This window comes from Podarcis pityusensis (genome assembly GCF_964106645.2).
Source record: "Podarcis pityusensis genome assembly, chromosome: 15".
In the NCBI taxonomy this organism is placed as follows: domain Eukaryota; kingdom Metazoa; phylum Chordata; class Lepidosauria; order Squamata; family Lacertidae; genus Podarcis; species Podarcis pityusensis.
The window spans coordinates 30,657,027-30,684,177 of NC_138040.1; the positions used below are offsets into that span (position 1 = coordinate 30,657,027).

General features: G+C 42.3%; 1 long non-coding RNA gene across 2 annotated transcripts in view; it reads right to left on the bottom strand.

Moving 5' to 3' along the window:
- Positions 1 to 27,151, bottom strand: part of LOC308464556 — a 56,294-nt gene that overhangs the window by 9,184 nt on the left and 19,959 nt on the right. Inside the window, exons 2-3 of one of the 2 annotated variants that reach the window (XR_013980093.1) lie at positions 25,723 to 25,810; positions 24,634 to 24,771 (exon numbers count right to left, since the gene is read on the bottom strand). This is a non-coding gene — a long non-coding RNA (uncharacterized lncRNA). Of the gene's footprint in view, positions 1 to 24,633; positions 24,772 to 25,722; positions 25,811 to 27,151 lie in introns of those variants that run through there. The other variant, XR_013980092.1, reaches the window with a different exon arrangement.

Consider the following 27,151-nt stretch of genomic DNA (forward strand, 5'->3'; position numbering starts at 1 on the left):
AAACGTCCTGTCAGTTGTTCACTCAATAATTCCATGTTGCACAAGAAGGCGCCACATTCGGGGAGATGAAACACCCAGGCTGAAAGTCAGGTAAGGACCAGCCGTGCATAGAATATAGGAGCTGAACCTTAGACCCTTGGGCCAAATACAGCCCTCCAAACCTCTCTGTCTTACCTTTGGGGTGTTCCCCAGGCTACACACTGTCCTGAATCAGACCCCTTGTCAGCTGTGATTGGCACCCTCCTTGAGCATTTTTTGCCTGGCTGAATTTATCCTTGAACTATTGCATGGGTAGGGGATGCGAGTGGTGCTGTGGGTTAAACCACAGAGCCTAGGACTTGCCGATCAGAAGGTCTGCGGTTCGAATCCCCATGGCAGGGTGAGTTCCTGTTGCTCGGTCCCTGCTCCTGCCAACCTAGCAGTTCCAAAGCACGTCAAAGTGCAAGTAGATAAATAGGTGGGAAGGTAAACGGCGTTTCCGTGCACTGCTCTGGTTTGCCAGAAGCAGCTTAGTCATGCTAGCCACATGACCCGGAAGCTGTACGTCGGCTCCCTCGGCCAATAAAGCGAGATGAGCGCCGCAACCTCAGAGTCGGCCACGACTGGACCTAATGGTCAGGGGTCCCTTTACCTTTACCTATTGCATGGGTAGGCAAACTAAGGCCCGGGGGCCGGATCCAGCCCAATCACTTCCTAAATCTGACCCACAGACGGTCCAGAAATCAGTGTGTTTTTACATGAGTAGAATGTGTGCTTTTATTTAAAATGCATCTCTCGGTTATTTGTGTGGCATAGGAATTTGTTCATTTTTTTCTTTTCCAAAATATAGTCCAGTCCCACACAAGGTGTGAGGGACAGTGGACCAGCCCCCTGCTGAAAAAGTTTGCTAACCCCTGAACTATTGCCTCTTGCTTGCCTAGGTGGCGGGTAGCGAGGGGTGTGTGTGAATGCATGTAGACAAAAGACTGTTGTGCGAAAGGCAAAATCCACATTAATTGTTTTGTCCACTTTTGCCTCTAGCCTTGACCGCCACTGGCATGTGGCCTGGCATGCTCTGTAGGGATTTGGAACTGTCCAAAGTTCCTTGGAGCAGAGACCACTGAAGCAGTTTGGGGGGATTCAGAGATCAAAAACAGAAAAACTCTGTGCAGACAGCATGCCTGCAAAAACTGAATTGTTCCTCCCCAAGCTTGTTGTATAAGGATGGAGAGAACAGGTGAGGAAGGAGAGCTCTTTGGTGACTGATAGGTCCAGCTTTGTACCAGAGGGAATAATATTACTGGGACTCTCTAAGCACAGTGTTTTCCCTCCAGATCTTCCTATTATTATTGCTATTTATAAAATTTGCATACCAATCTACATCCGTAGATCTTAGGGCGGTTCACAACATCAAATTACAATATAAAAAACAAAATATATATATAATAAAAACAGAAGCAGAAACAATTCAATAATCCCCCCTTCCCGACTGAAGAGGAATGCTTTTACTTGGCGTCTTGAGATAGTGAAGGTGTGAGCTGAACCTCCCCGGGGAGAGCATTCCACAAATGGAGAAACACTGCAGAAAAATCCAAACACTCATGTTTCTGAAATGTTACGTGTTAGTTTCTTACAATGCAGGCCATTTTCATAATAACATTGTTGCCCACAGAATCACAGGAAGGAAAAGGAACAGAATTAGCTTCCCAGAAATAGACATGGCTAGCTGGCAACCTGAACAGGAGCACTCCATATTAAAGCATTTTGCTGCAGTGTATTCCTAAAGAAATGGGAGTGCCTGATCACCCATCTGTCTCCTGAGAAATCTCTATGTGGGACAAGAAGCTACAGTTAGAACTGGATAAGAGGAAAGCGCAAAATATGGTCTGAAGCTCAACATGAAAAAAAACTAAGATCATGGCCACTGGTCCCATCACCTCCTGGCAAATAGAAGGGGAAGAAATGGAGACAGTGAGAGATTTTACTTTATTGGGCTCCATGATCATTGCAGATGGTGACAGCCGTCATGAAATTAAAAGACGCCTGCTTCTTGGAAGAAAAGCGATGACAAACCTAGGCAGCATCTTAAAAAGTAGAGACATCATCTTGCCGACAAAGGTCCATATAGTTAAAGCTATGGTTTTCCCAGTAGTGATGTACGGAAATGAGAGCAGGACCATAAAGAAGGCTGATCGCTGAAGAATTGACGCATTTGAATTATGGTGCTGGAGGAGACTCTCAAGAGTCCCATGGACTGCAAGAAGATCAAACGTATCCATTCTTAAGGAAATCAGCCCTAAGTGCTCACTGGAAGGACAGATCTTGAAGCTGAGGCTCCACTACTTTGTTGTTGTTTTTTTTAAATGATATTTATTGGAAATTTTTTAAAGTTACACAAGAGAACAAAGTAGAAAAAGAAAAAAGAAAGAGCAAAGAAAAAGCAAACCACATCAAACAATACAAATTCAAAAAAAACAAAAATACACCACAAACATTTAAAAACAAATCCATTATTCTCAAATCCTCCACTGTCATTACTTTCTTTCTTTGACCTCCTCCTCCTCCCTTTTTTTGTATCCTAGTTATTAATTGTCGCAGCAAATCCTTGCCATATTTCATAATATTCTGTCATTACATTACCTTAATCTATTTTAATCTTATCTTACTATAAAAAACCTTGAAACTTAAAACTTAAATCTTATTTTTACCAACTTCTCATAACCATAATATTCTTACATAATTCTTTAAACATTTTTACTAAAGCCAAGTAATTTCATTCCAACATTTTTCTAACATTCATCAATTTTATAAAACAATCCTAGTAGTAAAAAAAAGGAAATAAAAACAATGCAATCTTCATCCAACGTCCCTTCCTCCTGGTCCCGGGTTTTGTCAGTCCTTATTATACCATCGATCTACCGCGTTAACCTGGTAACCTTATATCCGAGGCCCTTAAGTCTCTTTCATGTTCCTTCCGCAGCTCTTCTTCATATTTGTAACTGTATTTTCCCTTGTCTCCTGCTCGTTTCACTCGTGGGAACTCCAGCATAACAATGTTTTTGACCCTTCTCGACGGATCAGCCCCTTTTCCATAATCCACACTAAACTCCATGTGGTATTTAAGAACATGTTTCAAAATCCCTCCAAAATTAGGAGCCCCCACAACCCCAAACATCTTGCGGCCCATTGCCAGACTTGAAAAGTCCAAACATCCCTGCATAGGGGGGTCTATCCAGCCCCCCATTTCCAAACCAAACCAAACTTTTTCTTTCCAAATATGGCTTTTTCCAAGTTCATTTGTCAAATCCAAAAGCTCATGTTCCTGTTGGGCCACAGCTCCCTCCATCTCTGGCGCCCAAGATTCAGCAACATCCTCTTCCCTCATCTGTTCTGTCAGGGCACACTCCTGATTTAATTCTCCTGATTTAATATATGGGTGGGCTCCATATATTTTCCCACTGCCTGTTCAAAATTTCCCACTGCCTGTTCAAAATTTCTGATCGAATCAGCCATCAAATTCGTCTTCTCATGTAGCTGTTCCAGTAGGGCATTTGTTTTATAGAAAGCACACAACAGAGCTTCTGAGTACATTGTCCTGCAAGGTCAGAAGTCTATTCCCACGATTGTAATCTGTAACAGCTGCAAGCTCCCCAGAGATGGTTACAGTTTCACAGTCTCCCTCTAGGGGGAAAACTTCTATTTGTTCTTTCTTTTAAAGACAAGTCTAGCAACAAAGTTTCCTTTTTCAGATATTTTGTCAATATTTATTCCTTTAAAAAGCGAAGGGGAACAATGGAGTCAATGTTTCTCTTCTTATAGCTCTCTGTCAAAAACGTTGTCTCTGGTCAATGAGCTTCAAAAAACGTCAGTCCTGACACCCCGCTCCAGGATCAGGACGGTGGAAAGTTACTTTACTTTACCCACACTTCTGCAGGTTTAAACAGTCCGAAAAAATCCCCCCTCTTCTCCTGCTTCCGAAGGGGTTTCAACAATTTTAAATGATGAAAGTTAATCTTTTACAGGCGATTTTTTGAGCTCTAGTTTGCCATGTCTTTGCTTTAATCTATCTACAAAGAAACGGAAGGCTGACTTCCTGTTTAGACCTTCCCGTTTCAGCGCCAAATTGAAGTAAACTTTTAAGTCCAATTTTCCTTTCTGCTCACAAGTCCTTATTTAAAGTCCAATTCTCCGAGTTTAGGTACTCACGGGTGATTATTTTAGAAGCCAAATTGTCCCAGGAAAAAGGCAGCACTCTCCGGCAACGGCTATGCGGCTTCGCTCCACGGAAGAAGCAGTTGACTCTCAGCACCGCGCCACTTCCCCCTCTTCACTTCGGAGCCCGTTAGTGGGTTCCTTTGAGGGTTGGGGAGGGCGCTAAGGGTGCCCGCTGAGTCCCATGGTCACAGGCTTCATCCGCCTGTGATTTTTGAGAGGGTCCCCGCTTCGCCGTAGCGGAAAAGACCCGTTTCGCGTGGAGCTAGTCCCTCCAGATCAGAGGGAGTCCGCCATTGCCGATGGCGCCACCCCGGAAGTGAGGCTCCACTACTTTGGCCGCCTCATGAGAAGAGAAGACTCCCTGGAAAAGACCCTGGCATTGAGAAATACTGAGGGCACAAGGAGAAGGGGACGACAGAGGACAAGATGGTTGGACAGTGTTCTCGAAGCTACCAGCATGAGTTTGACCAAACGGTGTGAGGCAGTGGAAGAGAAGAGTGCCTGGCATGCTCTGGTCCATGGGGTCACAAAGAGTCGGACATGACTAAACAACAGCAACAATGATAAAAAACGAAGCATGGGTCATTCTTGAAGTTAATAATGTTGTTAATAATGGTGAGACCCAGATCTTAAAAGTGGAGGATTATTACTTTAGACTAGCCTTCTCCAAACTGATATCTTCCTAATTTATGGGTTCTGTGCTTCCATCATCCTGACCATTGGCCACGCTGCCTAGGAATGATGGGAGTCGAACAATATGTGGAGAATAACTGGTTGATGTTAAACATAGTTATAGCGTGTTTGGTGGTAGTCCAAAAGAGGCTAGTAAAGTTTGCAAAGGAAGTCCAGTGGGCCACTCCAATATACTATAGGCAAGAATATTTCTGGTGATACCAAGTCATGCTTGTAATGTAACTCCTTTTACTAGCAAGATATACTAAGTGCACTTCTTGTGGCACACCCACAAAACCCTCCGCTAAGTGAATGTGTTTATCATTTCCAGCATTATTCCACTTTCTTTCATTGCTGCCTACAGATGAGCCTGATCTTTACTGAGGATAATGACAAAAAATTGCGGTGTAATACTGTAATGGGGTTTATATATAGAAGTTGTGTTCTATTCACACCCACTGGATGGATGTATAAAAACATATGCACACAAACATATCCAACGATGGTGTTTTCACCCTCCCACTGGCACATTATTGTAAGTGCCTGAGTTGGTGACAGAGAAGTGTCATTTGAGGAATCTGGAAACACTCCTAAAATCCAGAACATCATTGCATCTTATTATAGGTAATGAGGCCCATTTAGCTGCAACAGCATTTATATACAAGTTTTTCATTCGCAAAGAATCTCAATGCGCTTTTAAAATTTCATCCGATATACACCCACTACTCTGCAATATACCAGAGTTGGGTGAAGAGGCCTTGGAGAGTCACTGTGCCACGCACTACAGTGTTGGGAATGGGTTCAAATCCCAAGCCACCCATTAAATTACTAGGCAGTTGTGGGTTACCTTACTTGCTAAGTTTCAACCTCAGTTCTCCATCTGTAAAATGGGCACAATAACAGGTAAATTCACTGACTTTGGAGAATGCCAAACAGATTATAATTTAAATCATATTGAGCTGCTGGTTAAATGCTAAACACCAGCAGCAACAATCATGTGAAATTTTATCATTCATTGGTGTTATCTCTACAGAAATTATTGGAAAGAAAATATGAAAAGAAAATACGTGGTTCACACCACACCATTCTGGCATTGTGACCCATCAGGAAATGCAGGGTAAAATGTGAAGATGCAAAATTAGAAACATGACAGCAGCAACAAGAAGCAGAAATAACAATGTCAAATTAGCAGTTTATACATGAAAAAGAAAAAGTGCTTCACAGCAAAGTCTTGCTTCAAGGGTGAATCTCTCAATATGCACAGCAAACTCTATGAAAAGGGGTTGAGTGGCCCTGTTCACTAATCCGTAGGTTGAAGGAAAATTTTTTTTATTTATTTAAGTGGGATGGAAATAGAAGGCTCAGTTAGGATATGTAAAATGCTGGGAAATTGTTAATAGGAGGTAGACAAATCTGTCAATTTCAATTTATCATTTTCCCAATCTTAAATTCACTTCCTCACATTTCCCCAAACTTTTCTGTGTGTCTTTTTTTAAGTTTGCATTAAAATTAATCTGCATTTTCATTCTTCTAATATGCACGTTTTGTACAGACTTTTACCTTATAACCTTTTTTTTTGCAAACCATTTCCCCTAATTTAATGCATTTTTGTATTTTAATCCCTCCCCCACTTATGTTTCCACTTACACACACTTTCCCCTAGTATATGCATTTATGAATGACTTATTTGGTTGAAGAATTGAACTGCAAAATTCAGAAAAGTGTGCATTTGGAGAAACGGCTGTGTTTCGGACTGCATATCGTTTCAGGAAATGCTGATTTCACAGTTCAATCTTTAAATGTGGGCTGAATTCAATTTCTTCCCCCTTCCGTAAGTGTTAAAGCACTTGAAAAAGAGATGTCGGAGTTAACACTACATGCATGGTTTCCTTGGTTTAGTAGCCTTGTGGGTAAACTGCAACCTGGTAAATAGGATGAGGCCATAGCTCAGTAGGAGAGTTTTTCATGCAGAATGTCCCAGGTTCATCCCCTTGCCTCTCAAGATGAAAAACAAAGCTAGCAAGGAAAATATAGAATCATAGAATTGTAGAAGGGACCCCAACAGTCATTTAGTCCAATCCCCTGCAATGCACAATCTCAACTAAATGATACATGACATGTGCCCATCCAGTCTCTGCTTAGAGGTAAAGGTAAAGGGACCCCTGACCATTAGGTCCAGTCGTGACCGACTCTGGGTTTGCGGTGCTCATCTCGCTTTATTGGCCGAGGGAGCTGGCGTACATCTTCCGGGTCATGTGGCCAGCATGACTAAGCCACTTCTGGTGAACCAGAGCAGCGCATGGAAATGCCGTTTACCTTCCCGCCGGAGCGGTACCTATTTATCTACTTGCACTTTGACGTGCTTTCGAACTGCTAGGTTGGCAGGAGCAGGGACCGAGCAATGGGAGCTCACCCTGTCACGGGGATTCAAACTGCCAACCTTCTGATCGGCAAGTTCTAAGCTCTGTGGTTTAACCCACAGCGCCACCCCGTCCCTCCAGTGAAAGAGAGCCCACTACTCCAATGGAGTCTGTTGCACTGCTGAACAGCTCCATCTTCTACGCAGAGGTGGAGCTAGCTGCTCCGGCACCTGGAGCGGCGCACATGCTGTTCACCTGGGGGCAGGGCCAGTGTCCCAAGGGGGCAGTGTCCCGGGGGGCACCGCCCGCAGCGAGCGTCCAAGGGAGGCACCGCAGCGAGAGTCCCAGGGGGCGAGCTGTGGGAATGTTTATATAATTTAGCAGAGTTTAAATGATCCCCTGTTTGAGTTTATGCAGTGACAAGCGGGTTGCTAACTCTTTTGAGTCCTATCAATAATTATTACTTCCTGGTTGATAATCCCTTTCTTTCCCTCTTAAAGAAAACACACATGAATCTGAATCAAACAGTGGTACCTCGGGTTACAGACACTTCAGGTTACAGACGCTTCAGGTTACAGACTCCGCTAACCCAGAAATAGTACCTCGGGTTAAGGTAATAAAAGGATTCTGGGAAATGATATATAATGAATTGAAAATAACTTTTATTTATAAAAAAAACCAGAAGCTTTTCTATTAGGAATTGTAGGTGCCGATATTCCAAAGAAGCAGAAAAGACTTTTTATGTATGCAACAGCAGCCGCGCGGATGATACTAGCCCAGAAATGGGAAGAGGACAAAGTCCCTACTAGAAGAATGGCAAACTAAGATGTTGGACTATGCCGAAGTGGCAAAACTGACCGGAAAACTCAGGGACCAAGAAAACCTAAACTTAATAAGGAATGGGAAAAATTTATAACTTATCTGGGAGACCACTGTAAGCAGATGAAAACATCAGCAGGATTACAATAACACTTGTAATGTAGCAAATATTATGAACAAAATGGAGTGATGTAAATTATGAATTGCCAAATTATAAGAAGTTGAAAAGGTTGACAATGGGACCCTTGGAGGGGAAGGTGGGAAGTCTAGAAATTCAGAGCAATCTCTAAATATGGATATGTATTTTGTTTCGTTATAATTTTATACTTGTAAAATCAAATAAAAACTATTTCCCAAAAAAATAATTAATACTGGGCTAGGTGGGCCAATAGTTTGAGTTTAGGGCAAGTACCAAGATTTGAGTTAGGTTGAGTGTCCCCATTCTGACTGCATTTCCTTCCACTTCAGCACTCTGTTCTAGTGGCTCTGGCTTTGTTCTATTACAAAGGCCCTTTGTTCTCTAGCTGGAGTGGTTTTAATGTTACTCAGCTTTTGATTAACTGTTGTTTTATGTTCTTGGCTTGTGCCTTTTTAATTTCTATATTTAAAATGCTGCATGAGTAAAGGACAGAGGAAACCGAGAGGGTGGAGAGAGAGCCACAATGTGTGGTGCCGGTGCTCTTATTTTTGACGAGTGTTTCTCAAACTCTGATTTGGAATACGCAAAAATGTACCCAGGAAGGGAAAGTGGGGAACATCTGGTGTTGCTCATCCTGCATTTATAAAATGTTCCATTCCCTTCAAAAAATGGAATGTGTTGATGCGTGCAACCTTGCAAAGGGCCTCCTCTATTTGGGGGACTCCTCTGTTTGATGGGCTGTCCAGTCCAAGTGTGGTAAATAAATGATAAAGCACTCTAAACATGGGGATCAGGAGGGCCTTGGAATTGCCCATCAGGAGGGATGCGGGTGGCGCTGTGGTCTAAACCACGGAGTCTCTTGGGCTTGCCAATCAGAAGGTCAGCGGTTCTAATCCCAGCAACGGGGTGAGCTCCCATTGCTCTGTCCCAGCTTCTGCCAACCCAACAGTTCGAAAGCACACCAGTAGAAGTAGATAAATAGGTATCGCTGCAGCAGGAAGGTGAACAGTGTTTCTGTGCGCCCTGGCTTCCGTCACAGTGTACTGTTGTGCCAGAAGCGCTTTAGGCATGCTGGACACGTGACCCAGAAAGCTGTCTGTGGACAAACGCCGGCTCCCTCGCCCTGAAAGTGAGATAAGCTCCACAACCCCATAGTCGCCTTTGACTGGACTTAACCATCCTGGGGTCCTTTACCTTTACATTTTGCCCATCGAGAGATAACACCTGTACAGCAGACTGACCAGGCACACAGGTCACCTGGTCTCAGTCTTTCGCATGGTGGTGGTATGTACTCTGCTGTTTGTTATATTGTTGTAATTATTTCTCAGTTTCCATCTAAGCATAAAAATCTGCAAATGCAACTCCATACCCTCTTCCCCCACCCACTGTGTTGATGTTGGTTTTTCTCTTTTGTGGCTGTGCAGGTGTCTACCGTATTAGGAGCAATGGGAAGGATGCTTGAGGTTTTCTTCCCCGTCACTAGCATTTTTGCGCAGCAATCCCACTAGAACTGAGCGCTGCCATGGTGAAAGAGAAAGGAAATGTTGCCAGAGAACTCAGCCACTTCTAGACACAGATCTTTGGGAATTGGAGGCTTGCCTAGTAGGACAAATGGGGCACTGCCCTACTAACTTCAGTCTGCCCTCAGACAGCCCTCACTTCCCTGCTTTCTAACTCACATTTGATCCAGGAGATGTCCCTGGCTGTCAGCTTCCTCCCTCTTTGTCTTAGTTTTGCCCTTGTAGGACTTCACAGCATGGGCATAGCTGGGAGTGGGGCATAGCCAGGAGGATCATCTGCCCCCTCCATAAATCAAGTAAATTTATAAATCAAGAAATACTCAACTGACTAATTGCACAGCAGATAACTCAGTTCTGCCCCCCTAACATAATGCCCCCCCCCCAATCCTGGCTAATCCCATGCTCCACAGGCAGGAGAAAGAGGGAGAAAATGAGTTGGTGCTGCCTGTCATTGGCTCTGCTTGCTTCTGACCTCTTTGCTTTCCACCCTACCAGGCCAGGGAAGAGGAGTGTGGTTTGAGGTGGAAAGTAAGTGGAGAAAGGTCCTGCTGATGTCCTATGTCAAAGGGCTCCCAAACACCCGGAGCTCAGCAGTACAACAGCAACGGTAAGGTTCCATAGCCACATCAGAATCCATAGGAACTACATTTCCCATGGTTCCTTACAGTGGAGGCCCTGTTGCCAATGATGTCAGATAACTTTTAGAGAAAGGAGAAAGTGTTGTGGGGGTCTTGTGAGGAGGGTGGCGAGACCTCAATGCACCCCGACTCTGTTGTCCTTCCAGTGCCATCATCAGGAGTGCAATGGAGCCCATAAAAGGACTCAGAAATGAACCATTTGTGTTTCTGCTGATTTAACATCATAATTTTACCCCAGCTGATTCATTAACAAAGGAAAGGAAAGAGGGTGTCATATGGCTCATCCATCACCACTGCGCATGTTGTATGTTCATAATAAATATCCAGAGATTAAGCCCTGTGGAAGGTAATAAAAATGAAACTGCCTCCCCACCACCCCACCCCCAGTTCAGCCAACCTGTGATTGATGCTGCTGTTATTCCTGGCTAGATGACAAGACATTGTAGCACCCTCTGGTGGAAGACAAAACATTTCTACCGTTTACGCTGCAATGAACCTGGAGGTTGTTCATAGTCACTACAGTGTACTCTGTGGGATTTTTACTTATCTAATGAGGCTTCTTATACAGTCTTATGTAACACAGGTAAGCAGACCCACTAGATGGAAGTGGTAGATTTCTTCATATCTTCTATTGAACTCTCCCTTTTTTGTCCATAGTGTGTGACTTTACCCAACACACTTCTTTCTTACAGGACTACCCTGCAAAGTCTTCTGGAGCTTCTAGGACTAGGTTATGCATTATGCCAAGTACACCAAAGAGTAGGTAGGATCTCAGCACAATTAGATCGCCTGCTAGAACAGAAGTCTATGATGGCAAAGAATGTGCCCACCTCTTCTTAGAGCTAAGGTCCTTGTGGGCAGGTGGAGTTGGGAAGATTCCTGCACCTTAGAACTAGAGTTGTTAGCTACTCACCCAGAGGCTGTGACTATAGGCTGAGACCCTATCTGCCTGCAGACTGCCTCGCCAGAGTGGGGCATGCTCTGGTTATCTCCCGCTTGGACTACTGCAATGCGCTGTACATGGGCTACCTTTGAAGGTGACCCGGAAACTACAACTAATCCAGAATGCGGCAGCTAGACTGGTGACTGGGAGCGGCCGCCGAGACCATATAACACCGGTCTTGAAAGACCTACATTGGCTCCCAGTACGTTTCTGAGCACAATACAAAGTGTTGGTGCTGAACTTTAAAGCCCTAAACAGCCTCGGTCCAGTATACCTGAAGGAGCGTCTCCATCCCCATCGTTCTACCTGGACACTGAGGTCCAGCACCGAGGGCCTTCTGGCGGTTCCCTCACTGCGAGAAGCCAAGTTACAGGGAACCAGGCAGAGGGCCTTCTCGGTAGTGGCGCCCTCCCTGTGGAATGGCCTCCCACCAGATGTCAACGAGAACAACAACTACCAGACTTTTAGAAGACATCTGAAGGCAGCCCTGTTTAGGGAAGTTTTTAATGTTTGATGTACTACAGTATTTTAATATTTTTTTGGAAGCCGCCCAGAGTGCCTGGGGAAGCCCAGCCAGATGGGCGGGGTATAAATAATAAATTATTATTATTATTATTATTATTATTATTATTATTATTATATCTTTGACGTCTCTGCTGCAGAAAGATAATTTTCAGGGACCACACCATGCAAAAGCAGGCAAGAGCTGGGGGAGTGAGAAGTGGAGTGCTTTCAGCTTCAAACCTTTATCCGAGGAATTACACATTTGAACATGCCTCGCCCCAAGACTATGTTAAATCAATCTCAGGATCCCTCAGAAACTGTATAGACACAACCTCTGGGAAACCATAGCTCATTTGAAGGACCATAGCTCAGTAGTAGAGCATCTCCTTTGTTTGTAAGTGGTCCTAGGTTCAATCTCCAGGCAGGCCTGGGAAAGACTCCTTGCCTGAAACCCCAGCGATCCACTGCCAGTCAATCATAGGCAGTAGTGCACTAGATGGGTCAGTGGCCTGACTTGGTATAAGGCAGCTTCCTATGTTCCTTCCTCAGAACCACTGCTCCTCATAATAAGCCTTGCATGTTGATAACTGCTAAGTCTAGAGCACCCACCCTTCTGCAGATGATTTCAGAATGAAAGAGGAATAGATACCTGGGAATTCGGAGAGGCAAGTGGGACCTCCATCAAAATGTGTACTTCTGAAAACCATTAGGGTTCCCTTGAACTTGCGTATACCTCCCTTTGGTGCATGGGCAGTGCCAATTTGACTATGTAAGCAGTGACAGTCAGTGCCAAACACTGAAGATAGAGAGAATGGTGTGTCAATTTTGTGTGCATTCACTGCCATCTGGACCAGAGGCAGGAATTTCCTAATCATAGAATTGTAGAATTGGAAGGGACCACAAGGGTCATCTAATTCAATGCAGGAATCTTTTGCCCAAAGCTTGAACCCACAACCCTGAGATTAAGATCCCTGGACCTGGTAAATGTTCCTATTTATAACTTTTCTGGGTGCTGTGATGAAATATTGCCAGTCTCTGTTCCCATTTTTCAGGACTCAGCTCCTTCTGCAGGGCCGCTGGATGTGAAATCTTTTAGTGGGTGGATGGATGGATCTTACCTCTAATGCACAAGCATAAATGCAAGTGCATGTGAGCCCTCCGGCACCATGCAGTGCACAGCTTGCCATTTCAGACACTGCAGCTGCTAAGGTATGTTTTGAATACTTGGAAACAGATTGTAAGACAATTATGGTTCCCCCACCCCCAAAGTGTATCTTTAACCAAAAGAACAAAACATCCTTTCGGCGTTTAAATCAGTGGATTTAAACATGAATGCAAATGAATTCAGCATATCGCAAGGAAGTAAAGAAAAAGCCTTCAATGGTATGCAGAAGTTGATAACTCAGGGATTGCCAAGTGATTCTTGATGTGAGAACAGTGGCACTGCATCCCTATTTTTGTCTGTGAGATGTTGGTGGATATGACTTTCCTACATAAGAACATAAGGAAATGCTGCTGAATTAGCCCAGTGGCTCATCTAGTCCAGCATTCTGTTCTTATTGGCTGACCAGATGACGATGGGAAGCCTGCAATCTGGACATGAAAGCAACAGCAGTCACCCCACCTATGATTCCCAGCAGCTGGCAATCAATGACATAATGCCTCTGACCATGGCGGTGCCATGTGCATGCCATGGTATAGCAATATTGGAAGGAGACCACATGAGACATTGTTCAGAGATTATGATGATTAATCATAATATTTGTTCGTTCCTGTATATATACAGAAATCTCAAAACGACTTAACAAGATAAAATACATGCTGGTAAAATCAATTAAGAGCCAGAAAATTTGAGCCAGTAATTTATGTGCAACACAAAATTCCTAAAACATTCCTGGTTCAACACAATAAGAAGAGTAAGTCCTACCCAGACCCACTAAAAGATGAGCACCAAAGTAGAGGCTAATTTAACTATCACAGGCCTGGGTAAAAAATAAATAAAAATGACTTAGACTGATACCCCCAAATAGACAATGATAGCAACAGGCATGTTTTCCTTGGAGAGCATTCCACAAATTGGTGTAGGCTGTGTGTGTATCACTGAAAAGGCCCATCCTTATACGGCCACCCTCTGTACCTCCCTCAAGTGAGGCACACCTTCTATGGAAGGGGCACACAGAGAAAGGGCCTCAGATGCTGAACACACGGTCCAGGCTGGCTTAAATGGAGAGAGGTAGTCCTTGAATTATTGGAATGCATGAAGCTTTATAGGTCAAAATCAGCACTTTGAATTGACTCTGGAAACCAGAGCTGCAATCAGGTCACATTAAGTGGACTCCCGTAATGAGTCTAATTGTGTACTCCAGTGGTGTAGCTCTGGAAATTCTTAATGGTTATGAAATGAATGACTGCCATGTGAAAACCTAGACCTGAAGTACTGAAATGTATCTAGTCAAATCGCCAGTATCAGCTGGAGATTCCAAGCATTGGAGAGAGGAAGAAGCAGAAATGAGCTTTAAGAAGGATATTGACACACTGGGATGTGCCCAACAGAAGACAGCAAAGATAGTGAGTTCTTTGAAGAAAAACTGAAGGAGTTGGATCTGTTGAGCTGGAAAAGAAATGATTAAGATGGGTAATGACAGCCTTCTTCAAAAATTTGAAGGGCTGCCACATCTACAATCATGGAGCATATTGGTTTTCTGCTGTTCCAAAGGTAGGACCTATACTAATAGGCATTGCTCTTTTTTTCTAAAAAATGTTTAGGGGTACTTTCATTTTCCTACTCATATTGAAATACTGCCCTTTAATGAGGCCAAATTTAGATTCACAAAATGTTTGGGGTTATGCTTACCCCTGCCCCTCCCCCCGAAAAAAGCACTGGTAATAGGTTCACATTGTATCCCACCAAGTCTGACTCAGAGTTGACCCACTGAAATTAAAGACCCCAACTTGGTCATGTCCATTAATTTCAATGGGTCTATTCTGAGTAGGACTAACATTGGATAAAATGCAAAGAAAGGGGATTTCAACTTAAACATCAGGAAGAATTTCCTAACCATAACAATAAAGATTTGATTTGATTTCCTGATGGTTGCTTGACAGTGGAACAGAGCCGTCAACATTTCTTTGCTTTTAAGCAAAGAGTGAGTGGATCACTGCCTATCAGGGATGCCAGGGGAATGGGTTTTCCACATTGGCAGGAATCTGGAGGAGATGAATACCAAGGTTCCTTCCAACTCTGTGGTAGAATGGAGGAAGGAGACCACAAGAAGCATCATCAAAGGTATGAGTGGATAAGCACAAGGTGATGTAGCTCTGGAAGCTCCAAAATTTTTTTGAGATTAATGGGTGCCAGTCAAAAACCCATACCTGAAGCTTCAGAGGCAGCCATATGTTGCATCCCATTGGTTCCAAAGGGTTTATTTTTCAGAAGAAGAAGAGGAGGCAAAACACTCATTAAGTTTCAGAAATATTGAAACATCTCCAATCTTCAGTACCAGCTGGGGAGGACTCAAGTAAGGAAAAGGGGGAAAGAAGCAGGTAGAGGAGTAGAGAGAGAGCGTAGAAATAGTTTTCATTGGCTTCTTGTATTAGAAAATGGAGAAGAACATCCAACCAGGAGGAACTGTGAGAGATAGCTTTTTGTGATATAACTAGACAACCAACCAGAGAAGTATTGTTCTCTTACTTTTTCTCTTTTTGAGATAGCAAATTGACAGACCTGCCTCTACTGATCTCACTGTCTGTAGGCATTGCCCCCTTTACAAATTCCCTCCTTTCCTTGCACCCCTTCTACTAATTAATTGAAGAATCAATAGTGTATAAGTGCTAATCTCTGTGCTCTCTCCTCTGGAAATGCCCGCACGGTATGTGTGCAAAGCAGGGATGTGGGATGGAGAGAGCGTTTGGCTGGCAAGCTCCATCTCTCCCTCCAAATTTAGTTGTGATCTATATTCAAATGACAGTTTAATGAGCCTTTTCCTATTTCCAGAAACCTTATCACATCATTAAAGCATAGAAATGAATAATACATCTAGCAGTTGGATTAATCTGAACTCCAGACCTGATGCATCTTCAAAAGGATTGGCGAGGAAGAGAAAATTGAAGGAAGGGATGGAAGGAAGGAGGTTTCAGGGCACAGCAGAGAGGCTGTGGTGTCTGTTTAATCAAGCCACATAAATGCCTGCAGAGGTTTCCGATTCTTTTGTTGTATTATTGGTATTGGGAGAGGAGGAGGAGGTCTTCAACCTCCCTCCTTTCTGGGGGAGGCAATGAGTCAGTGCTTCTACTTCACTATGATGCAAGCTGACACCTCCTCAATTATCTGGCCAAGGGGGAGCAAAAGCTTTTATATTCTACTTCACTGCTGCTCTTGGCCTCCTGCTCCTCTCCTGTCTTCTCCACCCCCCAACAATTGTTTTATCTATCTTTGTATATGTTTTTAAAGAACAGCTATATGTACATTCTGATTAGAATATGGGGGTGGGCAGAATGTCAGTCCCAGCGGTAAAATGCAGCACCCCAGAACTTTCTATCTGGCCTCTTCCCAGGCTGCACATCCTCTCCACTTGTCTTACTTTGCACCCCAAAAGTTTTTGTCTGGCTGAAATATGCCCTTGAACTATGTTAATGCCTCTTACTTCTCTGGATACAATGAAGGGAGTGTGTGAAAAAACTAGCCTACTGTGCAGTCAAATTATTTGTCACATTCATTTTTGCCTTTTACCTCAACTGCTGTGACATGTGACACTTGGAAGGTTGCGCAGAAGTGAATATGGCCTTTGGGCTGAACAAAGTCCTCTTGTTGTTGTTTAGTTGTTTAGTCGTGTCCGACTCTTCATGACCCCATGGACCAGAGCACGCCGGGCACTCCTGGCTTCCACCGCCTCCCGCAGTTTAGTCAAACTCATGCTGGTAGCTTCGAGAACACTGTCCAACCATTTCGTCCTCTGTCCTCCCCTTCTCCTTGTGCCCTTCATCTTTCCCAACATCAGGGTCTTTTCCAGGGAGTCTTCTCTTCTCATGAGGTAGCCTTCAGGATCTGTCCTTCCAGTGAGCGCTCAGGGCTGATTTCCTTCAGAATGGATAGGTTTGTTCTTCTTGCAGTCCATGGGACTCTCAAGAGTCTCCTCCAGCACCATAATTCAAAAGCATCAATTCTTCGGCGATCAGCCTTCTTTATGGTCCAGCTCTCACTTCCATACATCACTACTGGGGAAACCATAGCTTTAACTATATGGACCTTTGTCAGCAAGGTGATGTCTCTGCTTTTTAAGATGCTGTCTAGGTTTGTCATTGCTTTTCTCCCAAGAAGCAGGCGTCTTTTAATTTCGTGACTGCTGTCACCATCTGCAGTGATCAAAGTCCTCTACTCATGGAATATAGAATAATGCTGGAAATGACCTCAAAAGCTATCTAGTCCAAGCCCCTGGAACTGGTCTGTGACCAAAATAATAAATTCATTCATTCAGTCCAAGCCCCACCCTGCCAATGTGGAGAATTCAACTCTGCGAGGTGACCATCCAACCTCTACTTATGAAAGTCTAGATTCAGGTAGGTAGCAGTGTTGGTCTGATGCAGTCGAAATAAAAAAATAATAAATAGTCCAGTAGCACCTTAGAGACCAACTAAGTTCATTCTAGGTATGCACATGAAAGCTTATACCTAGAACAAACTTAGTTGGTCTCTAAGGCGCTACTGGACTATTTTTTAATTTTTTATTATGAAAGTCTGTAATGAAGCATGGTCCACCACCTTCAAGACAGTCTGTTCCACTGTCAAAGAACTCAGTCGGAAAGTCCTCCCAAATATTTACCTGAAATCCCCTGTCATGTAATTTGTTTTTTTTTTTAAATAATTTTTTATTAAGGTTTTAAACAAAGAAAAAAGAAAAACAACACACACAAAAAAACAATACAAAATTTAACAATAAAAACACAAAACATAACAATTAAAAACAAACTCTCTTTTCCATTCCCAATTTTAAATTACTTATTTTCTGGACTTCCTCATACCTCCCTCTTTTGTATTCCAATCTGCATTATTTGTCCAGCAGTTTCTTTTCCACTTTTTTAAACCCAATCTTTAATTTAATAAAATATTAAAATATATAACTTCAACTTTTTTAAACATAATCCTTGTTCTTAATGTCATATACCTTTAAATTTTTCCCTTTTATTATCAAATTTCCATTTCTTTAAACATCTTTAATCTTGATCTTTAATCTTAATCTATCCTTAACTTTAACCTGTACAGCTGGAAACCACTTATTTTCAATCCAACATCACTCTAACATTCCTTAATTTTGCAATGTTTCTGAAGATAGTCTTTGAATTTCTTCCAGTCTTCCTCCATCGACTCGTCTCCCTGGTCACGGATTCTACCAGTCATTTCCGCCAATTCCATATAGTCCATAAGTTTCATCTGCCATTCCTCCAGCGTGGGAAGTTCTTGTGTCTTCCAATACTTTGCGATAAGTATTCTTGCTGCTGTTGTTGCATACATAAAGAAAGTTCTATCCTTTTTTAACACCATTTGGCCCACTATGCCCAGGAGAAAGGCCTCTGGTTTCTTGGGGAAGGTATACTTAAATACCTTTTTTAATTCATTATATATCATTTCCCAGAAAGCCTTAATCTTTGGGCACGTCCACCAAAGGTGAAAAAATGTACCTTCAGTTTCTTTACATTTCCAACATTTGTTATCGGGCAAGTGATAGATTTTCGCAAGCTTGACTGGGGTTATGTACCACCTGTATATCATTTTCATAATATTCTCTCTTAAGGCATTACATGCCGTAAATTTCATACCAGTGGTCCATAACTGTTCCCAGTCAGCAAACATAATGTTATGTCCTACGTCCTGTGCCCATTTAATCATAGCCGATTTTACCGTTTCATCTTGAGTATTCCATTTCAGCAGCAAGTTATACATTCTTGACAGATTCTTAGTATTGGGTTCTAACAATTCTGTTTCTAATTTTGATTTTTCCACCTGGAAGCCAATTTTCCTGTCTAATTTAAATGCCTCCATTATTTGATAATAATGAAGCCAGTCTCGCACTTTGTTTTTTAGTTTTTCAAAACTCTGCAATTTCAGTCTATCTCCGTCTTGTTCCAAAATTTCCCAATATTTCGGCCATTTGACCTCCATATTGACCCTTTTCAAGGCTTTCGCTTCCATTGGTGACAGCCACCTTGGGGTTTTATTTTCTAGCAAATCCTTATATCTTATCCATACATTAAATAGCGCTTTCCTGACAATGTGGTTTTTAAATGCTTTGTGTGCTTTGACCTTATCATACCATAAATATGCATGCCATCCAAATACATTATTAAAACCTTCCAAATCCAAAATGTCAGTGTTTTCAAGAAGTAGCCATTCTTTCAACCAGCAAAAAGCTGCTGATTCATAATAAAGTTTGAGGTCTGGCAGGGCAAATCCACCTCTTTCCTTTGCATCTGTTAGTATTTTAAATTTTATTCTAGGTTTCTTGCCCTGCCAGACAAATTTAGAAATATCTTTCTGCCACCTCTTGAAACAGTCCATTTTGTCCACAATCTGCAAAGTTTGAAACAAAAACAACATTCTAGGCAATACATTCATTTTTATCGCAGCAATACGGCCTAGCAGTGAAAGCTTCAAATTTGACCAAATTTCTAAATCTTTTTTCACTTCTGACCAACATTTTTCATAATTATCTTTAAATAAATTCCCATTTTTTGCTGTCATGTTAATCCCCAGGTATTTAACTTTCTTAACCACTGTTAACCCTGTCTCATTCTGAAACCTCTCTCTTTCAAACGGTGTTAAATTTTTCTCTAAAACCTTGGTTTTTGATTTGTTCAATTTAAATCCTGCCACTTGACCAAATTCTTGAATCAGTTCTAAAACCCTTTTTGTACTAGATTCTGGCTCCTGTAACGTTAATACTAAGTCATCTGCAAATGCTCTCAATTTATAGTGTTTAGTTCCGACCTGTATACCTTTAACCATCTGGTCCCTTCTAATCATATTCAGCAACACCTCCAGGACCGAAATAAAAAGAAGAGGGGAAATTGGGCAACCTTGTCGTGTCCCTTTTTCAATTTTAAGTTCTTCCGTCACAACATTATTTACAATTAGTTTAGCCTTTTGTTCTGAATAAATTGCACTTATACCATTCTCAAAACCTTGGCCTACCCCCATACCCTGAAGATTCTTCTTCATAAAATTCCAAGAAATATTGTCGAAGGCTTTCTCCGCGTCTACGAATATCAACACTGCTTTAGTGTTTATATTCACTTCTAGTCAGTATCTTCATCTCACAGGCAGAGGTACCTGGCCTCCCCCGAGGCAGTTGAGTGAGATACTCTGTGTTTACCGTCCGTCTGCGACCCCGGCAGGCTAGGTAAACAAACCGGCGATCCTCCTCAAACGTGAGCAGGACACACCCTCCTCCTTCCTCCCTCCCTGCATTCTCCCCAGGGAGGGGAAATGAGAAACAGACAGGAGTCCTTTCTACATGTTTTATTCCTGTCACTCAACAGTACATAGAAATGTGACTGCACCCTTCAGTCTCCATTAGAAGAGTCTCACACTCCTCCCCTGTACTTCCAGTACAGGTCATATGACACACTGAGCTAACATCCGGTGCTCAGTACAGAGAATAGGCTCCACCTTTTCCCCAACAGTACATCTGCAAACCACAATATGCTGTTTTGCATTCCAGCCATCTGGAGCTGGCTTTTGCCTTGGTGCTTTTTCCCAACAATATTCACTTCTAGTTTTTCCAAAATATCAATTATATTCCTCAGATTATCAGACAAGTGTCTTCCTGGGAGAAAGCCCGCTTGGTCTTTATGAATCTCTTCCAACAGCACTTTTTAAAATCTCTTCGCCAAAATATCTGCAAAAATTTTGTAATCCACATTAAGTAATGATATTGGGCGGTAGTTCTTTAGTTGTGTCTTTTCAGCCTCTGTTTTTGGTACAAGTGTAATATATGCTTCTTTCCACGACTCTGGTGCCCTCCTCCCCTCCATTATTTCGTTGCAGACCTCTTTCAATGGTTGAATTAGCCATTCTTTTAAAGATCTATAGTATCTAGAGGTCAAGCCGTCTGGGCCTGGAGATTTACCCAGTTGCATGTTTTGAATGGCACCTTCTATTTCCTGTTCCGTTATTCTGTCATTCAAAATTAGTCTCTTTTCTTGAGATATTTTTTGTAATCCATTTGTTTTCAGAAATTGGTCTAAGTCTGTTTCTTTCACAGGCCCTTGAGTGTATAGTCTTTTAAAATACTTCTGGAAACAACTTCTAATCTCTGCAGGGTTCTGTATATTCCTTCCATCCACTTCTAAATTCGTAATCGTATTTAGTTTTTGTCTCTTTTTCATTTGCCATGCCAACAATTTACCACATTTATTGGCCGATTCAAAAGTCTTTTGTCTCATTTGTTTGATTTTCCATTCTATTTCCTGCTTCATTATTTTCATATATTGTACTTGATATAACTTTAACTCTCTCAAAATCTCTTGAGATTTGGGATTTACTCGCAATCTTTTTTCACATTCATTCATTTTGTTCATAATTTTATCCTTCTTCTCATTTTGAGTTCTTTTCTTTATCGCGTTCTGTTGTATTAAGAACCCTCTCATAACAGCTTTACTTGCATCCCAGATTACTCTTTTCTCCACGTTGGAACTAAGATTTATCTCAAAGTAGTCTCTTAGAGTTTTTTGGGCCTTCTTAAGAAATTCTTCATCTCTAAATAAGGTGTCATTCATCTTCCATCTGAAGGAGCCAGTTGGCATTAGTCTCATTTCCATCTTAACAGCGTTATGGTCGGAGCAAATTTTCGGGCAGATTTCCACCTTTCTTGTCTTTGGTGCCATTCCTCTAGTTATCCAAATTTGGTCAATTCTTGTCCAGGTCATTTTGGCTTCAGAAAAGAAAGTTCCCTCTTTTGCCAAGGGGTTTCTAATTCTCCAAATATCCACTAAGTCCAAGTTGTCTGTCATATCAAAAAAGGTTTTCGGTAGTCTACCATCTTTGGTGACTACCTGTCTTTGTGCCTTGTCCATGTAAGTAGATACCACTCCATTCATATCTCCCATCAAAATTATGTTGTAATCCATATGGTCCATCAAGGTCTCATGCAACTTCTTAAAAAAATCAGATTTCCCGTCATTTGGTGCATAAACTCCTACAATCAAAAATTTTTCTCCTTGTGTTTGAATTTCAATTGCCACAAATCTTCCTTGGTCATCCTTGAAAACAAATTTTGGTGATAAATTGTCTTTTGCGTAGATCACAACCCCTCTCTTTTTAACTTTATCTGACGAAATAAATTCCTGACCAAGTCTTTTATTTATCAACAATTTCCTGTGTAATCTTGTTATATGTGTTTCTTGTAAACAAATTAGGTCTAATTGTTCCTTTTTTAATATATGAAATACTGACTTCCTCTTCTGAGGGGAATTCAAACCCCGGCAGTTCCATGTTAAAAGTTGCAGGGCCATGATGTTATTGTTTTAGTTCTCCTCCTACTGCACCTAGTGCCTGTTCCTCATCCGTCGGTGGTATCCCTTCTTTCGAACGGTCTTTTGGTTCCGGAAATAGTTCTTTTTGTAAGTCTTCTCCGTGGTCCCTGTAAAATTTATCTTTATCGTCTTCCGATCTTATTTTCCTCTTCTTTCCCTTGTAACTAAAAGACAGGCCTTGAGGGAGTTCCCACCTGAAATTGATGTTGTTCCTTCTCAGCAGGATAACCAGGTCTTTATATTTTGATCTGAGATCCAGAAGATATTTCGGAATATCTTTGAATATTTCCACCCTTTTCCGATGGATTTCCAATGTCTTCTTGAAATGTAGGCCCAAAATCTTATCCCTCTCTTCTTTTGTTCTAAAAGTAATCAGGCAGTCTCTCACCTTCTTCTCTCCTCTTCTCCCAAGTCTAAAAGCATTTACTATTGTAAAACTGTCTTTTGCCAGTTCTGGGTCCCAAAAGTCCAAAAATTCCTGCGTGAGAAATTCAGCTAAATTGTCCTTTTCCACCTCTGGTACTGATCTGACCCGAAGATTCACTTGCTTCTCCTTCAAATCTATCATAGACAGAGTTAATTTGTGGTCTTCCAATTGTTTATGCAGTGTTGGTAATTCCTCTTGAACCTCCTTAACATCCGTAGCAGAAGTTGTAGCAATTTCTTTAGCCTCTTCAGCAATCTGGCGAATTGAGGCCGATTCCTCTAATAATTTCTGAATAGTCTCTGTGTTAGTATTTACTTTTTGGCCCAAATTATTTATACTTGCTGTATTCTGGTTAATACTTGCTGTATTCTGATTGATACTTATTGTATTTTGGTCAATCTTATCAGAAGCCTCTGCTACTTGTTGACTTATTTTATTCAAAGATTCATTAACTTTGGCCAAAACTTGAGCAAAGGCTTCTTCACTTGTCGAACTTTTTACCTTTGGTTGTGCCGATGAGGCTATTGTTGAGGTTCCAGAAGGGCCTGAGGCCGAGGCTCTCCTTTGTAATCCTTCTTCTGTGCGAATAGTCCTCCCCGATCTTGTAGTCGAAGCATCCGCCTTCTCTTTATCTGCCATTCCTTAGATAATTCTCAAGGTCAGACACGTAGTTAGAATTGAACAGTGGAAATTTCCTCCCAAGCAGTGTGAGAACTCCTCAAGCCTGCTACAGTTACAGTTATAACAAGTTGCAACAGTTCCAAGTTCCACTAGGGGGACACTGTAACAGTCATAAAAGTTCTTGGATACTTTAGTTTCCTTTTTAAGCCCCCCTAGTTTGTTCAGAAGGAAAACAGTCTATCACAATTTTCAACTTAGGACCAGGAGATATATATTCACAAAATCTATCCAAACTTTTATTTCCAGTGCAGGACTAGCTGTCAAAATATATTACAAGACAGTACCTCTCTTACTTTCCTAGGATCTGGAAAATCCTTCCCCAGGAAATTGAGTGATGGTTTAATCTCTTCTTTTCCACTCTTTATAAAGAAATCACCTCCAGAGATCTCCCCCTTTTTCCCTCAACTTATAGAGGGAAAAGTCCAGGTTAGATGATTGGATTAAAGTCCGCTGAAACGTACTTTCCAAATGCTTCCGCTTTCAAGTTCAATGCTTTAAATTTATCTACAATAAAGGAGGCTGACTTCCTTTTTAAACCTCCTTCCGTTTTCAGCCTAATTTCAGTTTTCAATTTGTACGGTTCCAATTTGAGTATATCCTACTCACGGATCGTTGATTTCCAAGTCCGGATTTTAAGGAAGAAAGGCAGCGCTCTCCGGTCAACAGCTTGCGGCTTCACACCACGAACGAGCAGACAGCCCACAGCACAGCGCTCTCCCCCGCTCCGATTTCAAGCCCGCTTCTGGGCTTTTTGCCGGGTTGGGGGGGGCGCCAAATGTGCCCGCTGGGTCCCAGGTTCACAGGCTTCCCCCGCCTGTGATTTTTAGGGGTCCCCCGCTGCGCCGAAGCGGGATTCGGCCCTTTTTTCGTGGCGCTGATTCCCTCTAACCGAGGAAATCCGCCATCGACCACTGGCGCCGCCTCCGGAAGTTCTCCCCTGTCATGTAATTTGAAGGTGTCACTTTTGGCCCTGCCCTCTTGGTCAACAGATGTTGACTTGTCTGTCTCCAGGGCACAAGAAAGAGGCAATGGTGGACATCTCTTGTCACCACTGTTCTGCTTGCAAGCTGACCACTGTACGAGACAGAGCACCAGACCCGGTTGATTGAACACAACATGATAGTTCCTCCCCATTCCATCCACTTTATTTTGCAGCAAAGATAAATAAAGACAAACTGAGTATCTCCTGTTCAAGACAGCATTCAAGTGGAGCAGAAGTGTCAGGAGGCTCAGGCGGTGGGATGGGAGAGAGAGATCAGAATCTTCGTAGGTATGAACAATGGACAGTGTGGTGGGACTACACTGCTTCCCTGAACTCCCTCTTGCTGAGTCACTGCTTCATCCTGGGCTGGAGAGGAGGTGTGGCAAGGTGGATGTGAGATCAACAAGGCACAGATGCTCCAGCAGGTGTCCCAATTTCCCCCCAACAATGTCAACCCTTCATGTTGATCATAGATAAGTGGATAGACAGACAGACCTCAAACACCATCGGGTCCATCTGCTGCATCAGCATGCTTGAGGTTGATCATCAAGATCGGCTTGCACACCTCTAATGAAGGAAAGGCCACTGAGGGACACCCCCCTTCTGAGGCAGTCTGTCTCACCGTCCAACAATTTGTACCCTCAGGACCTACTTAATATTTAGCTGATATTCCCTTTCTTGTAATTTGAGCCCATTAGCTACTGTTCCATTGCCTAGGTGACAGCCTTTAAGATATTTGAAGATGTCAATCATCATCACTATTTGAAGCTGTTAGTCACTCGCTACACAAAAAGGTCTCCGAGCGACTTGCAACATATTTAAGAACATAAGTAAAAAAAATACATTATAATAAAAAACACATTTACAGAAAAAATATTTACACAGAAACATATTCAGTTCATAAAAAACACACAAGTAACCCCCAATAACAGCGCCAGAAAGCTTATGCAAACATTACCATCATAGTCCAACAAAAACCTGGAGGGGAGGTAAGGTTTTACCTGGCACCAAAAAATACATCACTGAAGGCACCAGGTAGGTCTCACTGGGGAGAACATTCGACAGATGGGGATTTCACAACTAAAAATGCCCTCCCTTGCCATCATCTTCCTAAAGAAAGACCTCAGGTGATGATCTAAGGGTAGAAGAGGTTCATATCAGGAGAGGTGGTCCAGAAAATGTTGAGGTACTGAGGCATAAAGATGGTTCAATAGGAAAGAAATAAAAAATAAAATAAAATAGAGGATTTGCTTTGATTTACCTCCATGGTGTTGTTTTATCACCATCCCTCTAACCTGCTTGTAAAGACCTTCTTACCATTGGAAACTTTCTCCATCTGTGACGCCAGGGCTTCGTATGCATCAGGTGTGTCATAAGCACTGGTCCTTCCAATAATTATGAGTTCCTTTGAAATTCAAAACACACTTTTTATTATTATTCCACTTTGAAATGGGGTTCATCATTCTGTTTTTCGGTTTCCCGAGTGCGAGAGAGGCTAACCTCCAGGCATCTTTTTTAATTAGCAGGGAGACAATGTGCTCATTCCTGCCTCCCTTATTCCTGCTTGTACAACACAGACAGAAAAAAACCCTTTTTATAATACAACAAGCAACCTCTAGGTCACAGCTGGTTACAAGAGAGGGAAAGAGGAGAGAGAAATGAATGAGCCACACAAACAACAACACAAGATACTTAATTAGATTAGGTCCAAGATGGGTTTATTCATTTACTTACTTCAAGATGTACCCAGTTTGTCCCGTAAGGGACAATTCCATTTTAAAAGCACCTCTATGTTTCACACAAGCCAACCAGTCATGTAAATTCTGCCTCACCTGACCTGTGCTGAGGATCACCAGATGGGAGCACACTGCATGGAACCAGGCCCCGAAACAAATTTATTTGTTCCCTGGTAAGCATGGAGGAGGAATTCAATACATTTCACACTGAAAGGTGAAACTACATAATTTGCACTTCCTGAAACAATACCTAAACCAATCTGCAGTCATTCTATGGAAGCTGCACTTCTCTGAATTTTGCAGGGCAGTTCTCCAAGTAATATGTACAAGTATATATATACTAGTCTGGAGTGTGCATAGAAATGCTTATATTGGGGGGGGGACACACATATAAAGATGCATCATATTAAGGAAGTTGCTTGCAAAAATAAGTATATTAGGCAAAACTATATACAAGAGAGACAGTGTGGTGCAGTGGTTAGAGTGTCCAGCTCGGACCCAGGAGACCAGGGTTCAAATCCCCACTCAGTCATGAAGCTGGGTGAACTTGGGCATTGCCTCTTAGCCTACACAATGTTCTTGTGGGAATTAAATGAGGACAAGGAGAACCATGCATTCTACTTTGAGTTCCTTGAAGAAAAAGATGGGATAGAAATGCTATATATGTATATAGTAGGACAGTTATGGTACTTCTGGTTGCATGTGCTTTCCTTCAACTTGAGACTACAACTTTTGAATACAGGTATCCCATAGTCTTTAAAAAATAATATCCCCCCCTCTCTGTCTGTCAGCTTGAAAACATGTAGCGCATGGCTAAAGCAGGCAGATCAGCAGAGGTGGGGTGAAAAAGAGTGCAAGAGAACAGCAGGTGGCTTTGCAGCGCAGAATTATAATCCATTAACAGAGTTAGGCAGGGAGTGCATCTTCACTCCATGCAGTTTCTGTCAGTAGTAACCCACGTGGAAAAGAAATATTGAAAGAGAAGCTTTAATTCAGCTGATTTCAATAAG